This window comes from Heterocephalus glaber, unplaced genomic scaffold, assembly GCF_053883595.1.
Source record: "Heterocephalus glaber isolate CG9 unplaced genomic scaffold, H.glaber_assembly_v1.0 deba00001460, whole genome shotgun sequence".
In the NCBI taxonomy this organism is placed as follows: Eukaryota; Metazoa; Chordata; class Mammalia; order Rodentia; family Bathyergidae; genus Heterocephalus; species Heterocephalus glaber.
The window spans coordinates 11,785,934-11,803,798 of NW_028258307.1; the positions used below are offsets into that span (position 1 = coordinate 11,785,934).

General features: G+C 38.2%; 1 pseudogene; it reads left to right on the plus strand.

Annotated features, from left to right (window-relative positions):
• Window positions 1-12,079: 12,079 nt before the first annotated feature.
• LOC101697607 (forkhead box protein M1 pseudogene) lies at window positions 12,080-14,290 on the plus strand (annotated as a pseudogene).
• The last annotated feature ends 3,575 nt before the right edge of the window (window positions 14,291-17,865 follow it).

The following is a 17,865-nucleotide window of genomic DNA, read 5'->3' on the forward strand; positions in this document are numbered from 1 at the left end:
CGAATTTGCAATCGCATTGGTGCCCAGGTTTCTGGCTGGCCAGCTCCATGTAGTTAACAACATGCAAGGCGTGGTTGCTCATGAAGCAATCAGGGACTCAGAGACAAAAGGATGGGTATATGTAGAGTTGCAGTCTCTGGAATCCAGGGCATGATTTGGCTGTCTATGGTAGCGGACCTGGTGACTTCAGCAGAAAATCTGAAGCTCTAGCAACTGGTATCTGTGCTAACGCACCATTGTGCTAACACTGGCATTTTAGGAGTGGGTGTACAGATGTTCACAATGAATCCTTAGGGTATGGGCAAGCACAGAGCTAGAGGACCTGCAGGTATGGACTAGCTCCCAGTAGATGCTGGGATGCTGTTTAGAGAATGAGCTTTTGCAGAGAGACTTTAGACTGAGAGTTGGGATGTGAGCTAGCTTGTGCATGGAGCACAAGCTCAAAGCTACAATCAGACAGCAATTATGCAAAGAGCTATAGTAGTTACAGGGTTCAGAGTGAAAGCTACATATCTGTGGTGGCAGAACTTGTATCTGGGCATGGGATGCTAACAGACACCTTGGCTACAGGTCCAGACTATAAACTAGATCACTATGGTGTTGAGTTGTGGGTGTGAGGTGTGTATATGTGCATAGCAGCCTGGTAGCTGGGGTCCAGAGTATAGAAGTGCACAGGAAAAGAGTAGTGCTGGGGTCTTGCACATGAGCTAGGTTTCTATGGTGGCTGAGCTTGTGTCTGGAGCATAAGTATGCATGCAGACTTCTTGGCTCTGAGGCCCAGGGGCAAATGAGCTGGCTATGGCAATGAATCTGGTGTCTGATGCATGGAAAGACACAGTGCAGCTATTCAGCTGGAGATTGGGGTGCGAGCAGTTGGTAAGATCCAGTGGCTTTGGGTAAGGAACATGCACACCTTTGGGAGATGTGGTAGCTTTGCATCTGAAATATTACACTATGACTGCTTCTTGGTGGGTGGCTTTTCACCTCTTCACCTCTGGGATACTGTAGCAAGAACAGCTGCTGGTTATTAGTGGAAAAGACAGTTCTGTCCTCTGTAAACGAGGTTCCTGGGGACTATGGTGGCTAATACCAATAGTCTTCAACTTTCTTCTTGTTCCTAGCCACCTCCAGGCATCTATGTAAGGTGATCGTGACAGCTATAATGTTTTTTGTGCAGATACTGTCAACCCGTTTTTCCCACTCTGTTGCCACAAATCCTAAAATCTCCATTGAGCCCTCTCAACACTGTTGCAGTTGATGAGAACTACCTGTATTTATGTTTTCCATCTCCTTGGGGAGATGAAACCTATTAGAGTATAGTTACCATGTACATTCACTGAAATAACTTTTCTAAGCCATGTAGAAGGAGCATTCTAAGAAATAATACAAAAATAGTTTATTATCATTTTATTACTTGCTTTAGTGTGTTCATCTCATTCATTCACTGAAATAATACTGTTTGCAATGCAGTGAATAAACAACATCATTGGAAACTTGCATCTTAAACATTTCATTATGTGCATCTGAGCTTTGTAGACACATCCATTCATTGTAATAGCACTATTTATAACTTGATGTAAAATCAGTCTTCTAAGAGACATTAAAAGAGATATCATTAAATGCTTCACTATATGCATTCCAGTTTAGGCATCATATCTTCCCTCTGGAATGTCATGTTTTTGATGCAGTTTATAAGTAACATTCTAAGAAACATTTTAAGACATGTATCTTTAAGTACTTTACTACATGCAGTAAATTGTGATGATCAAATCCATTTTTGAAAAAAACATTGTTCTTAATGTGTTGTGATGTAGTATTAATAAACCATCCTTGTTTTATATGTGTTTTTACGTACTTCATTGGATACATTATAATATGGTTAGCCAAGCTATTACTTGAGATTAAAATCTAGCTAACATAGTGTATAAGTAGCAGTGTAAAAAATGTTAAGGCTTCCTGACATTTGTTAGACTGTGGTCACTACATCATTTGCTAAAATAACACCTTTTCTTTAAAGGTATATAGAGAACATTCAAAGAAACATTTAAAAAACCTTTCCTATTATCATTATTTTCATTAGATGGATCATATCCATTTTCTGAAATAGAGTCTTCTCAACATATTGTGTAAGGTGCATTTAAAAAATTGGCAATAATAGCATGCACATATATATGTATACACATATATACACATATGTATGTGTATAGTCACATATATGCATACATATATGCATATATGCATATGCATGTATACATGTTTATATATGTATATACATATATGTTTGCTTTTTGTTTTCTTTTTTGTGCTGAGGATCAAACTTATGAAACTGCATGCTGGACAACTGCTAGCACTGAGCCACATATTTAGCCCATAATTGTATATATTTGTGGGGTGGAATATGATATTTTGATACCTGTATAAATTGTGGAGTACATTTAGAAATTGTGGAGTACTTTTACATAGTCAGTGTGTCTGACTTTAAGCCAGTACAACTTAGCCAACAAGTATAACTTTGAGGAAATTCTTTAATATATATGTCTTTAAAAAATTACATGCATTGCAGTGTGGTCATCACATTCATTCATGGAACTAACACTATTCTCAGTAGTGAAAAAGGAGCACCATTATAAACTTCTTTTATATATGTACTTTAACACTTTACTAAACATACTACAGTGTAGTCACAGAATCCATTGTTTTATATATGCTATTCTGATTAATACAGCTTTTTAATGTATTTTGAAATTAGGCAATATACTGCCATCTGCTTTCTCCTTTATATTTGAGGTTGTTCGCCTCTTTGGGGTCATTTGTGGTTCCATACGAATTTCAGGGTGTACCCCTGGGGTCTTTCTGTCTGGTGCTCTTCTCCTGCTCTGTTTCTGTGCTGCCAGGGTCTAAACATCTTTGCTGCAGCACGCCTTTCCGCTATGTTGTTGCTGCCTTTGAGCCACCCAACTGTGGACTGCATTCTCCAAAGCCGGACCACATTAAACCTCTCCTCCTTTAAAGTTGCAGATGTTGGGTATTTTGTCCAGCAACAGTAAAACTAACACATGCTATAAGTAGAGATAATTCTAATTCTTCCTTTTCTCTTTAGATACCTATTTCCTTTTCTCACTTAATTGCTCTGGCTTGGACTTTCTTCATACTTCTGGGTCGAGAAATTTCCATGCTGGGCATGTCTGTCTTGTTTCTGGTCTTACAGGAAAAATATATTAAACTTTTAACTGATGTATCTATATATGATAGCTGTGGAATTGTGATGTACAAACTTTATTTTGATGAGATAAATTTCTTTCATATCTAATTTGTTGAATTGTTTCCATAAAAATATGTTGAATTTTATCAAATATTTTTCCTTGTCTACTGAAGTAGTTTTAGCCCTTATTCTGTTAATACGGAATGTCATATTTATTGAATTGTATATATTGAACTACTTCTGCCTCCCAGAGATGAATTCCATTTGATTGTGGTGAATTATTGTTTAAATGTGCTATTGAATTCAGCTTGCTAGCATTTTCATCTATTTCATCTATGTTCATCAGGAATATTGGCCTGTAATCTTCATTTCGTGTGTCCTTTTCTGGCTTTGTGTCTGTTCATTACTGACCACATAAAGTGAATTTGGTAGTATTTCTTCCCTTCAATTTCTGGAAGAGTTTGAGAATGATTGATGTTAGTCGTTCTTTAAATATTTAGTAGAATTTAACATTGTGGAAAACATGAGTCAAAACATACTTTCTAAAAGATGCATTCTGCATTGTTTTTCAAGTAAATTTAGTGTTTTCCCAAACGTGAAGTTTCTAAAGAACTTTTCCCATAGAGCTTTGTAAATATCTCACAGCATAGAACATGTGAGAAAATGAGAAGCAGCATACAGAAAATTCTAGGAAAAATAGATTACAGCATGATTTTTGAAAGATGACTTTTTGGGTTGTATTTTTCCAATTAACTGAATACTTTTTCATATCAGGAACTCTCTAAAGTTTTATTTTCCATGATATTTTAAATGGATTCTGAGCATTTTGCCTATGGGTCCTTTTGAAGCATTTATACAGAGAATATCCGTAAAACTGAATAAATATAGTACAAATATCTTAAGAATTGCATTCTTTCTGGATCTGGTGGCTCATGCCTATAATCCCAACTACTCAGGAGGAAGAGGTAGAAGTATCACAAATTTGAAGCCAGCCTGGGCAATTTAGCAAGACCTGTCTCATAGATAGATAGATAGATAGATAGATAGATAGATAGATAGATAGATAGACAGACAGACAGATAGATAGAAAATAAGGGCTGAGGATGTAACTCAGTGTACAGCATCCCTGAATTCAATCCCCAGGACTGCAAAAACAGTAAAAAATAAAACATAACCAACACAACAAAAGCTGCACTCTTGACTGTTTTCTCAGTTAACTGAATACCAAACTGAGAACTCTCTAATTAAGTTCTTGTCTATGTTGGCCTGCAGTGATTTCTGAGCATTGTGCGTTGGGCTAAAAGCAATATAGAGCTATTACTCAGAAACATGAATCAGCACTTTCTTTTTAAAAGATGCCTTCCGATCTGTTTTGCCAGTGATTCGAACACTCTACCAAATTGGCACCTTTGTAATTAACTCCTATTCCATGAAACTCGGAACAAGTTACTCAGCATTGCATATACAGGCATTTTAGAAGCGGCAGAGATACAGCTTTTGGAAATATGAATTAGAAAACATTTATTTTTTCTACTCTTTCTGGTTTTTAAATTAGTACTTATTTGGAGTACATAATGATAGATAACACATCTCAATTCTTTCTTCCCCTACCTCTCCCGTCCCTCCCTGATGCTTCTAACTCTTGGCTCCCTTCCCATTTGCAAAAGCCCGACTTCCATATCTTCTTTCAATTCTTTTATTTCCATCTGCTTTCCCTTCCTTCCCTTTTCCCTCTCCCCATCTCTTGTTCCTTTTCCCATTTAAATAAAATGAGTCTACTTCGTATTATCTTTTATTTTGTTATTTATATTTTGAATTTCTCAAATAAGAGAAACCATATGATATTTAAGCTAGTACATATTTTTAAATGATCCATTTTACACTGTGTTTTCTCAGGGAATTGAGCATTTCATGAACTCTAAAAATGCATTTTCTTTTTTGATATTTCACAGCTGTTTCTGAGCATCGTGCATACAGGCCTGTTAAAGGTAGTATACTTACAGCTCATGGAAACATAAATCAAAGCTTGATTATTTTCCATCCCTGTGCCTTGGTTTTCTCAGTTTAAAAATGTGTGTGATTAAATGAAATGTCCTCTAAGGATTATAAACTACTCAATGTTAGCAGTCTGCAACATAGCAAATACTTAGTAATTTCCTTTTATACCGTGAGTAACTGTAAATTTCTAAGAAAACTAGGAAATGCAGACACTGTGTAAAAGTAACTTGTTATCTAATCAGTCATGGTATATTTGCCTTTTCATTCTGATTTCTATTGCACCAGTTCAGGTATCCATTTTTCCTGGACCATTGGAACAGATTCCACGATAGTTTGTATGGTCTCTCAATATAATATATCTTCCACATATTACTGAACTCTTGAAGACTGCGATTAAAAATATTATATTCTTTTTTTTGGTACCAGGGATCGAACTCGGGTCCTTGCACTTGCGAGGCAGGCGGCGGAACCACTGAGCTAAATCCCCGGCCTAAAAATATTATATTGTTGAAACAAAAGCACTAATAATATATGATTTTAATGATTCTTCTTGGGCCATAGAATGTCAAAACCCTTCTCTGTGCTCCAGGTTATTGTGACCTGACTACATTCTTTCATCCTCATTACACACACTTTCTTTCATGCACTTAAGGTTTTCTTACAGCTCTGCTTAGGCCCGAAGTGCCGTTATCTTCCCTGCAAAATGAGAACTTACCCGTTCTTTCATGCCTAGATAAAATAGAAGGTCTACTGGAACCTTTCCCTTAAGAATACTCTCTGTCACAGCAATAATACATTCCTTTCTATGCACTCATAACTCTCATGACTATGGAAAACCTTCTTTTTTTTTTTTATTCCATGAAAGCTTATATTTACATATGTAAAAGCCTTTTAGTTTCCTACAAATTTTCAACCAAACCTAAGACTGTTGGCTTCTTAGAGCAACAAAATTTTATTGTCACATGTATATTTTGATGGCATATCAAACCCTGTAACAAGAGGTGTGTCTTACTCTCCAACTTCTCGTTTAAATGTATAATATAAATTCCCTTGTTTTTAAGCTTAACAACTATCATATCCCATGGTGATGCAAGTAGATTGGATTCACTATTTTTAGTTAACAATCCACATGAATATAATTCTAAGAATAAGAGAATCATTGAGAAGCTGTGACAAGTTATTCCAAAGTCCTTGGTGAGAGGTCAATACCTCTGTACCTATGCACACATGGTATGTTTTAGAAAGACAAGAAGTAGAATATTTTAAAAGAAGCTGAGTTGGTCAATTATTGAAAATAATGAATATACAAATATATATATAAATAGATTATTTAACCATGAATAGCAAATCTTTTGCCATAATCGTGGTTCTTTGAAATATTTGCTAACCATGTTTGTAATTTGGTGAAGCATATAGGATGAACATATGAACAATTATCTTATTTAAATCTGATTCAATATTTATTAGGCACTGTCAGAAATAAGTCACTATTCATATAGGATGAATATAGTACTATATTTTAGGATCTTCATATTTATTTACAGTTTTTAAATGAGTTACATTTAAAAATGTAAAGTAACTATTGATAGTTATATTAATGTGAATATACCAATATGGACTCATTATACCCTTGCAGTACAAAGGCATGAGCAAGAGCTCATCTGATAGGGGATTTAAACAGTATATTACTCCTTTTTCCTCTATAATATCTATAAGTAAAGTTAGCTGGAGATAGCTGTCATGACATAAAATTATCAATGATGAAATAGGTTATTGACCTTTGTTCTTAGTAAGCAATTGAAATTAACATTATCATGTAGTCATTAAAACATATTTGGTTGAGAATAATCAGTGAAGAGTAAAATCTGTGACAGTACTCTTAATCCTAACATGGCATTAAGACACTTTCATCTTCAGCCTTAGATCTGACTCTATACAGCTAGAGAAAATTAAATAACGTTTCAGTATGTAAAAAGGTAATAGGTGTATAGTGAAACAAACATATAAATATGAAATTTTATATAATATAGTTAAAATGGGATGTATTTTTATTACCTTGTATAAGGTACATCTATATACATATATGTGAACAAAGAGATATTCTGTTTACTATGTGGGTTCTTATATATATAGCATAAAATAACAGGTCCAGACCAAATGCTAAGAAGGAGATAAACTTTCGTAGCAGGCGGCAAAACCACTGAACTAAATCCCTGTCCCCCTTAAAAAAAGATGATATTAAACCATCTTATCCAGCAAATATTCCCTTGGCACCTGTGCTAGACACTGAGACAGCAACGGTGAACAAGAATCCATTTTTTTTACACTCATGGTATTTATATGTCTCCTGGGGAAACCAGACTAAACATGAAAGAAGCAAGTAAACAAATGACTTAAAATGGTTCCAAAATATGACAATAATAAGATTATATATCACTGATTTCTAAGACACATTTTCTTTCACCTTTTAATATTGTTGAAATTGTGATGTCTTAAAATAAGAATGTGTGTTTAATATATTGTTTTTCCCCCTGAAAAGTTATTAAATTGATGCTTTGGCTTCCGATAGATAATGTCTCAGAATGGAGGAAATATGGTAATAATAAAAGCTCACATTTATTGAACACTAAAAAAAAAAAAAAAGAAGTAAATAAACTTAAGTACAAATCCAGATAGGTAGTAATTATTCTTCTAAAGAAAGTGATTGTATGAACCTCTTGGTGACTGAATTCAAATTTCTTGGTGAATTTCTGAATGAAATTCCTTCTAAGTAAAACCTTACTCTGTATATTATTTTTATATAAAGTCCTAAAATTGAGCTTTAGAGATTTTCTTAAAATTTAGATTACATTAGATTTATGATGCTTGGGTAATAAAAAACATAAGATAACTCTCTCAGTCATTTTTTTCTTACACTGTAGAATGTGTAATTGATAAAGAATAACTTTTATATTTATAGGGTAATGCCTAATTATGCTGGAGGTGATTCAATAATTTTCTACAGCTTTTCTAAATTTTAAATTCTTCCCCTGCTAACTAAAGAATATTCCTTAAGAACATTTTGGCACATACTAGACAACTTCATGTGATTTTTAAAGATCTAGAAATTTGGTTGTACAAATCATCTATAAAATAATCTCTGCAACTTCAGTGATAGAGAAAAAGAAATGTAGGCAGCAGCAGTAAATATATCCACTTCACTCCTTATAATTCTATAGTTGAAGTACACCTTCAATTCAATGTGGCCATTACCTTGTTGGTTAATTCAAAGCAAATATTCAAGCTCTTCAAAAAATTGGGTCAGCGGAAAACTCCTGTTTCTGGCAAAGACAGAACAATCCTTCCCTGGGAGTAAAGGAGAAAAGCTAGACAAAGATGAAAATTTATGTAGTACTTATTTCCTCGTGTTTTCTTCTGTAAAGGTGGCAGGCACTTCCGTAAACGCAAAGGGAATGAGGGAAGATCTCTCTTCCTCTGAGGGGGAGCTGCAGAGAGAGCAGATTTTCTTGAGATTTATTTTTGAAGATACTTCTCTTTCTATGTCCATGGAAAGAGGCTGAAGTTGTGGGCAAAGAGCCTGAGAAGAGGGCTATGATTGAGAATCAGAGAAACCAGCATGTATTTTGTTTTGCAGCTGAAGATACAAAATATGGAGGTAGGAATGATTGATAAAAACAAAGGTCATAAAAGTGAGCCATGAATGCAGATTTTTCTTGTAGAATATTTTCAGAATTATGCAGCTCTGTAGATAAGAGGCTAAGGTGAGCCAGAACTTTCTGAAAAGGAGAGCAGAGTTTTCCATATTCTCACTGTGCTGAATAAACAAAGACTCTGAAGCTTAGAATCCACTGGGGACCAACCTTGATGAGTATCTCAAGCTCCTTGAGTGTAATCACTGCAGGGCCATACTTGAGAAGTGAGTGCAAACCAGTTTTAGAAGTGATTCTAGCCCATCCACACCCACCAAGTTAGAAATAGATTAAGTTCATCAATTGTTGGTCCAATGTTCCTCACCAAGGAAAGGATAAACTCTCTTTAATGAAGACCAATCTCTACCTTTTTATTTTTGGTTGAGGCAGGGTCTTTCTGTACAGTTGAGACAGTACAAGGCTGTTCTTGAACTCACCATAAACTGCCTATAGGCTAGCCTAAAACTCAAGGCACTTCTCTTGCCTCAGCCTCCCGAGTGCTGGGATTACAGGCATGTGCCACCATGACCACGGACAGCAAATAAGGTTCTTTTTTCTGGAGGGGGCTAATAATTTTATAATATTTTATGTTCCGTGTTTTGGAGGAAGTTGAGGAAGAGATGGAAAAAGCAGATGAAGACGCAGAGAATAGAATACAAAAATTGGAATCAGGAAAATGAAAAGTGAAGCACAATGCTTTAGAATAGCTTCTCTTTTCTAAAATTTTAACTTTTACACATTATTAGCAGAAACCATGTTGAAGCTCCCATACAGGGTAGATGACAATTTTAAAATCTAACTTTTCCCTCTTCAGTAAAGTGTTAATTGGAGAAATTGTGGATATGTAATCAACAATGTTGAAATATGATTTTTAAAATTTGACTCAATGAACATTTGAAATAAAGTGTAACAAACCATTAGTGATGACCTTTTTATTTTTAGCTTGGTGTTTTGCTGTGGATAAATATAATTGGAGAGAACTGTTAATTTCTCTCTTCTCCTCATCTTCACTGCTCAAAGGAAAAGGTGTTTTATGGTTGATAAGGATAGCAGGAAGAATTCTAAGGCAGCCCCAAAGATTCTCATCTACTGCTTTAAATAACTCTGCCATTCCCCTTGCCTTGATTGAGGGCAGAATCTCTGAAGGTGGTAGATTCATTTCTGTGATGATGTTACATTATCTGGCAAAGGTGGTGGGATTTTGGAGATGTAAGTGCAGTCTCTAATCAGACTTTGAGTTATTCCTGATTTTTGTAGGTGAGCCCCTACAAGATCCCTTGGCTTTTGATGAAGTCAGACTACCCATCTAGTCTTGAACAAGCAAGCTGCCTGTGTTCCACAGCTGCAAGAAAACAAACTCTGGCAGTAGTCACAGGAGCTTGGCAGAGGACCCTCAGCCTCAGGAATGGTCTGACACTTACCCAGGAGCACAGGGTCCCAATGAGTCATGCCTGGACTTCTGGCCTGCCTGTGAGATAACACACTATTGACTTCAGCTGCAAAAGCTGTGGTAATTTTTATGCAGTGATAGCAAGCTAATGCAATTAGCAAGCTACTAAGTGTGGAAGATGCCAGTGAGAAGGTATTGTTCAATCCTCTGTTCTCTGGGAGATTTCCTGACCACAAAATGCACAAGATCCTTCTTAGAAGGAAATCCTGTGCTTTTTACTAACTGTGCCATTAAGTAAGTTAAGAAGCTCAGGACAGAGAATAAGTAGTAGCAAATATATTAGAGAAATATTAGTAGCAAGTATATTTGAGAAGATATTCTCTCACATATATAAAACTATGTTCTTCAACAGCTTTATTAATAATAAAGGTAAACTTTAGATCTTAGTTATTGTAAATCCTGACTCTCCCTCCCATTATAGTTCTGAGTTAATTTCATGAAAAGAAATAAACATTTTTAATAGATGTTTACAAACTTCAAAGTCTACAACGCTTCCATTTATTACACAATAAAAACATATTACCATTATCTTACATGTACTGCTAACCAAGACAACTGAATAATAAATCTTTTAGAAAAATAAAGTGCCCAATGAGGAAATAGCATTTGTCTATCAAAATCTTTAATGATTCAATGTTATCATCAAAACAATCACCCTTGCATTTCATTATCTTCTCCTTGGTGTTAAATCGATTGAAAATATAACTTTTCCTTTGTAAACACACAATTACAAAGATAGTCACAGTAGAAGAAAATCATTATAAACATAGTGTCCTTGAGTGATGTTGTGAGTTGTTACCTGGAATGAATTTGCATAACTGGCAACTTTGAACTTCCTAAATTTCCTTGGCATAAATAGTGTCCCAATTATTTTTCCAGAACCAGGATGACAATGTTCTTAAATAAAATTGTCACTAAATTTCCTTTCAAATTCTGACTGCATGATTGAATAAATATTGTCTACTAGAACTGGCTGTGAAGATAACTATTTCATGACAGATAATATATTTCATATGCAAATGTTTTGGCCTCTTTTTATGTTGGAAGCAAAGAAGAAAAATTTTGTTATCTGTTTAATTTAGAATGTACTACCAAGTCAGATGCATAAGTCCTTGAAATTAAATAGCTGTTTTATAGTATCATACTATTAAAATAGTACATTTTGTATTGAAGGTAATTCAGTGAGAATATGCTGATTTCAGAATGCAAAGTATGACCAGAAAAATATGTTTTACTCAATATGAATTATTCAAGTCAAATCTGTAATGATAACAAATATATGTGTATATACACACAATTGGGACTGACATTTCTTTTTTTTTCTTACTTCGGTGGGGGGCAACTTCTCACTATGTATAATTCAGGCCTGCCTTGAACTCACTGTATAGCCCAAGCTGTCCTAGAACTTGCAGAGATCCTCCTGCTTCAGCCTCCTGAGTGCTGGGATTACAGGCATGTCCAGCAAGGATTGATATTCTTTTTTTTTTTTTTTTTGGTACTGGGGATCGAACTCCGGACCTTACACTTGCGAGGGAGGTAATGGCACCACTGAGCTAAATCCCCAGCCCAGACTGATATTCTTGATTCTAAATTTCTATCTGAATTTCTCCTTGTAATTAAAAAATAAGCTATTAGCCCGGCGGGGCCCATTCCACCTGGGCTCCCGTCCCGGGCGAGGTCACTACGGTCTGAGGGTCCATACTTGTGATTCTCAATGGAGAATGAAAGCAGAGACTCAGAATGAAAACCAGCCCCCATCGGCCACTGATTCTCAAAAGAAGGAGCCTGCCCCTTCCTGTTCAAAATGCTCCAGTTGAAACTTCTGAAGAGGATTCTAAGAAACCCCCTGCCCAGAAGGAGCCTAGTCAAGCCTCAGCCTCCAAGGAGGTGGCAGAATCCAGCTCCTGCAAGTTTCCAGCTGGGATCAAGATTATTGATCACCTTACCATGCCCAGCAAGTGGTGGCCATCCCTAACAATGCTGATGTCCAGAGCATCCTCACAGTACTGACTGACAAAGGAAAAGAGACCGGCAGCAGTGGGCCCAACACATTCATCCTCATCAGCTGTGGGGGAGCCCCAGCTTGCTCTCCAGGACCGCAGCTGCAATGATTCCAAGAGCACAGAAAAGCTCACTGAGAAGTTGGGACCAAAGCCAGCAGCTAGGGATGTGAACAATCCTAGGCCACCCGGAGCTCCTCCAGGGCACCAGTGGGAGCACTGTTTCAGCAGTGAGGCAGCAGGCTGCATTCTGGACAGCAACCTGACATTCAGTGGCTTGGGAAGATGAGTTCTGACCGACTGGGCTCCTGCAGCATCAAGCAGGAAGTAGAGGAGAAGGAGAATGGTCAGCTGGGGCAGAGTCAGGTGGAGGAGCCCTTGGGAGCATCAACAGCCTGGCAGGACTCTGTGTCTGAGAGGCCACCTACTCTTATATGGCCATGATGCAGTTCACCATCAACAGCACCAAGAAGAAGCCCGTGACCTTGAAGGACATCTGCACTTGGATTGAGGATCACTTCCCCTATTTTAAGGACATTGCCAAGCCAGGCTGGAAGAATTCCATTCACCACAACCTTTCCCTGCACAACATGTTTGTTCGGGAGACATCTGCCAATGGCAAGGTCTCCTTTTGGACCATTCACCCCAGTGCGAACAGATTCCTGACTTTGGATCAGGTGTTTAAGCAGCAGAAGCGGCCCAATGCTGAGCTCTGCCGGAATGTGACCATCAAAACTGAACTCCCAGTGGGCACACCGCGGAAGATGAAGCCACTGTTGCCAAAGGTCAACCTGTAACCTAGTGCCCATCCAGTTCCCAGTGAACCAGTCCCTGGTGTTGCAGTCCACAGTGATGGTGCCGTTGCCCCTGGTGGCTTCACTCATGAGTTCAGAGCTAGCCTGCCGCAGCAAGCGAGTCCGCATCGCCCCAAAGGTGTTGCTGGCTGATGAGGGCATAGCCCCGCTACCTGCTGCTGGACCAGTGAAGAAGGAGAAATCTCTGATTGGAGAAGGGCTGTTACCTTTGCTTCTGGTTCAGTCTATCAAGGAGGAAGAAACCCAGCCTGGGGAGGACATGCTCCCCTTAGGGAGACCCTTCAAAGTGGAGAGCCCTCCTTGGAGGAGTGGCCCTCTCCATGCCGATCTTTCAAAAAAGAGTCATCTCACTCCTGGGAGGATTCATCCTGCTCTCCCACCCCGAGGCCCAAGAAGTCCTACAGTGAGCTCAAGTCCCCAGCACGGTGTGTCTCAGAAATGGAGAGAGAGAGAAGGGAGATGAGCCAGTCTCAAAGGAAACAGTACCTGTTGCCTCTCTGTGTGGATGAGCCCGAGCTTGTCTTCTCAGAGGGCCCCAGCACCTCTGGACAAGCTGTGGAGCACCCTGCCTGCCTCCTGGGAGAGTCTGCGGAGCCAGCCCCTTCACTTGGCTGTCCCCAGGAGGAGGGAGGACCTTTCAAGACACCCATTAAGGAGATGCTGTCCATCTCCTCTACCCCAAGTAAATCTCTCCTCCCCCAAACCCCTGAATCCTGGAGACTCACACCTCCTGCCAAAGTGAGGGGGCTGGATTTCAGCCTGGTACAAACACCACAGGGCACCTTTGACCCCTTGCCTGACTCCCTAGGGCTAATGGATGTGAGCACCATGCCACTACAAAGCATTCCCCTCTTTGACTCACCCGAAAGCTCCTCAATTCAGAAAGCTTTGACCTTGCCTCTGATCCCTTTAGCAGCTCTTGCCCCTCAGATCTGCAAGTCCCCAAGCTGGGATCCCCAGAGCCACAGGTCCTCAGCCTTTCAGCCAACCGTTCTCTGACAGAAGGCCTGGTTCTAGACACAATGAATGACAGCCTGAGCAAGATCCTGTTAGGCATTAGCTTCCCTGGCCTGGAGGAGGACCCCCTGGGCCCCGACAACATCAAATGGTCTCAGTTCATTCCTGAGCTACAGTAGAGGCTGGGCCTGGACCCTACACTCAAGCTCTCCACCTTCCCAGGCAGTCGTGTGGCTGGGCAGGCCCAGGCTCGGCGCATGCCACACCCTCTGAGAGGACTGCGGGCCAGGACTCCACCACCTGGTGATGCAAAGGCAGCAGTCACACCCTAACCACTGCTGGGACCTCTGCAAGAGTAGGATGTGCACCTGGTCTCTGGAGAGAGATTCCTCTGCTCTCCCGCCATGAGCTGAGGGTGGAGATGCAGAAGCAGTAGTGAGAGGGATCAGGAATCCCCTAGATCACTTCCATTCTATTCCTGCTGTCTCACTTTCCCTGATTCTTGTAGCATGGCCTTTGTAAATAGTATAAATTCTCTAAGTTACCTCCTAATTATAAGTGCATGTCTGAGGTGGGTAGGATGACAGGGAGTTGCAGTTTGCTTCTGTCCCTTGGCTTGGTTCCTAGAGGGGGAGGACCTGCAGTGCACGGTTTCTTCCAGGCCAAGTGTTCTTCACTGTGGGCAGCAGACAATTCTCCCCAAGTCTGCTTGCCAGGGTCCCTCATACTGCTCCTCCCTCTCCAACTCCTATGTTTCCAAGTCAGCTTTCCTGCAAGAAGAAATCTGGTTTAAAAGGTCTTGTATTGAGTCAAAAATTGAATTTGGAGATGGAATGGATGCATCTGAAGCAGAGTGGTACCCAGATGTACCCCTGAAGACATTTCTCTGATAATGTCCCTAATCATGCCAGGGAGACTAGTATGGACAAGGACTCAGATGGAGGCTGGAAAGGTAGAAAGGATCCCTCACCTGATTGGTTTCCTTAGCAGCTTTGCAAAGGACCACCCTAGGCTCTAGTTGGCTGCCTGTATGTAAGCCTGCTCAAGAACACTACCATAGCTTACCTACTGAATAAAATCCTGGTGGAACTGCCAAAAAAAATTAGCTATTACGTATTTTATCAGGAATATTCCTCAGTTCCTTGAAACATAGAAAAATACATATTTGTCTTACATAAATTGTTTACATTTAAAAAATTATTATTTTAATTGTACAAATTTACTATATGTGGTATCACATGATAACTCGATTTATGTATGCAATGTGCAATTATCAAATCAAAGTAGTCAACATTTCCATCTTCTTAAGCATTTAAACAATTTTTTTGAATAACATTTAATCGTAAATATTTGTGGGACACTGATATTTCAATAGTATAGATGATATGTAATGATCAAGTCAAGGTAGTTAACATTTCTATGTCCTTATAATTTCAAGTTAATGTCATCTGTCTTTCTGTGTCATACTTTGTTTAGTATCATTCAAATTGATTACTCTGATAAAAGATTAAAATTTTCTACTTGTTAAAGGGCTCATAAGATTTATTCTTTCATATACTCTAACTTTAGGTCTAATGAATTTTTGAATTAAAATTATGCTGCATGAGAAATATATTAATTTTTGAATTTGAAATACATAAATTATTTCTCATTTTCTATAGGAATTCCATAGTTGCAAATTTAAAGAAAAACTTTTATATTTTTAAAAATACCAATTGCTTTCCTTTCTTCCAAAAGAATCATGACATGTTTATATTTTCTTTATTAATATCTATTTATATTACATTAAAATTTGTACAAATATTATCATGGGGAGTCAGCACATGTGCATATTGAAACAATATATTACCTAGGAAGAATGTACTAATAAAAAAGAAATAAATTTAAAAAACAATACAAAATAGTAATGCATATCTCTCGAAAATTCTCACCCTTCTTTAAATGTGTAATTTTTTCTCTTCTGTGTTTAACAATACTGGGAATTGGACCGAAGGCTTGTGCACTGAACTACAACACCGGCCCTTTTTATTGTTTTTGATAGAGGATCTCTTTAAGTCACAAAGTTGCCCAGGCTGGTCTCCAACTTGTAATCACCTGTCTCAGCCTCCCAGAGTCCTGGAATAACAGGTATGGGCCATGACCATTTATTTTCCCATTTTACGGTGGATCTACTTGGAGTCTGTCTAAAACCTCCTTTTTTGCTAGCTGCCAGCTCCCTTAGTTCATAGTACTTGGATTGCTGCTTTGTCAAGAGCATTTCACTAGCGCTCCCTCTTGTCAAATACAATTCCTTTTTATATTTGTTTTTCTTAAATAGAATATGACTCTAAAAATATCGCAACAAATAAAAACTAATTGAATTAGAAACATTAAACCTTGAACAGAAAAAATTGAGGTCAACAATCCAGAGGTAGGAAGGGCTCACATTTAAGAGGGCAGTGGATGAAAGGGAAGTGAAAATGAGGAGTCAGGTGTAAAGAGAAAGCAGTAGTCACCTTGTGTCATGCAATAAAAGTCAGGGAAGAAGAAAAGGGAACAATGAAGCTTTGTGAATGTGCTGAAATGCAACCACGAGGCATGAAAGTGACAATAAACAAAATAGCCCCTTTATATTTGAAAAGAAAAGAGCATTTTTTTATAAAAGTCAAATTGTATGAAGATTGAAAAAATACTTAACCTTCAATCCTGAAGTTTGTATATTTTTCTTTTATTCAACAAGTCTATTGTTGTAAATTAAATTAATATTTTAATTGTCTTATTTTTCTGTTCTGTAAAAGGAAAAGTTTTCAAATCTTCTAATGAGTCACAAAATACTGTCACTTCATTCTCAGTTTGTCACAACTAATATTAAATGAAAAGTTAAAGAAATTAAAAGATGATTTTGTGAATATAGTTTTAAATCATATGAAATGATACAGCCTCTTTGATGGCATAGAGCCCTGCACCAGTCATGGTCCTGAGAAATAGATCCAATGGGATATGGGAGTATTACTGGATGGTGAGGCGGCCTGTGGTCCTTCCAGGTTCCTGCGGTACCATCTGAAGTATTGCACACGATAACCAATTCATTTATTCAAGATAAAAAAAAAGAAAGGAGTGTGAAAAGAAGTGCTTGAAAGAAAGACATCCCCTGAAGAAATGATATACCCTGAATGCAAAGAGGGCCATGAATGATCAAGAGGGCAGTGGCAATGTGGACCGATGACCACCCTCTTTTATACCCTTCTTCTGACCTCGGATCCAAGCCTGCGGAAGCTGTTCTGTGCATGCATCCTGGTCATGATTTGGCAGGTCTCTGCAATTCACAGGTCATACCTGATTGTCCTGCCAGTTAGTCCTGCCCTAATCTTCTCCTATCTCTGGAGCACGGAGGAGAACTGGCAAGTTTGAAATCCAGAGGGAAGGTTGGGCAGGCCAAACACTCAGGTGAGAAATTCCAACAACAGGCTGGAAATGCAGAAAATGCTCCTATGTTACAGTTTTAAGGCAACACTATCTCTTTGGAAGCCTCAGATTTTGCTCTAAAGCCTTCAAGTGGTTGGATGAGAACCACCCATATTATGGTGGGTAATCTCTTTTATTTAAAGTTGATTAGTTATAGATGCCAATCACATCTTCAAAACACCTTTGTAATAATATACAGGCTAATGCTTGACTAAATAATGGGTAATATAGTATAGGCAAGTTGCCTCATCAAATTATCCATCACATGCCAAACCATAAAATAATAAATAAAATAAAATGGAAACCAGGA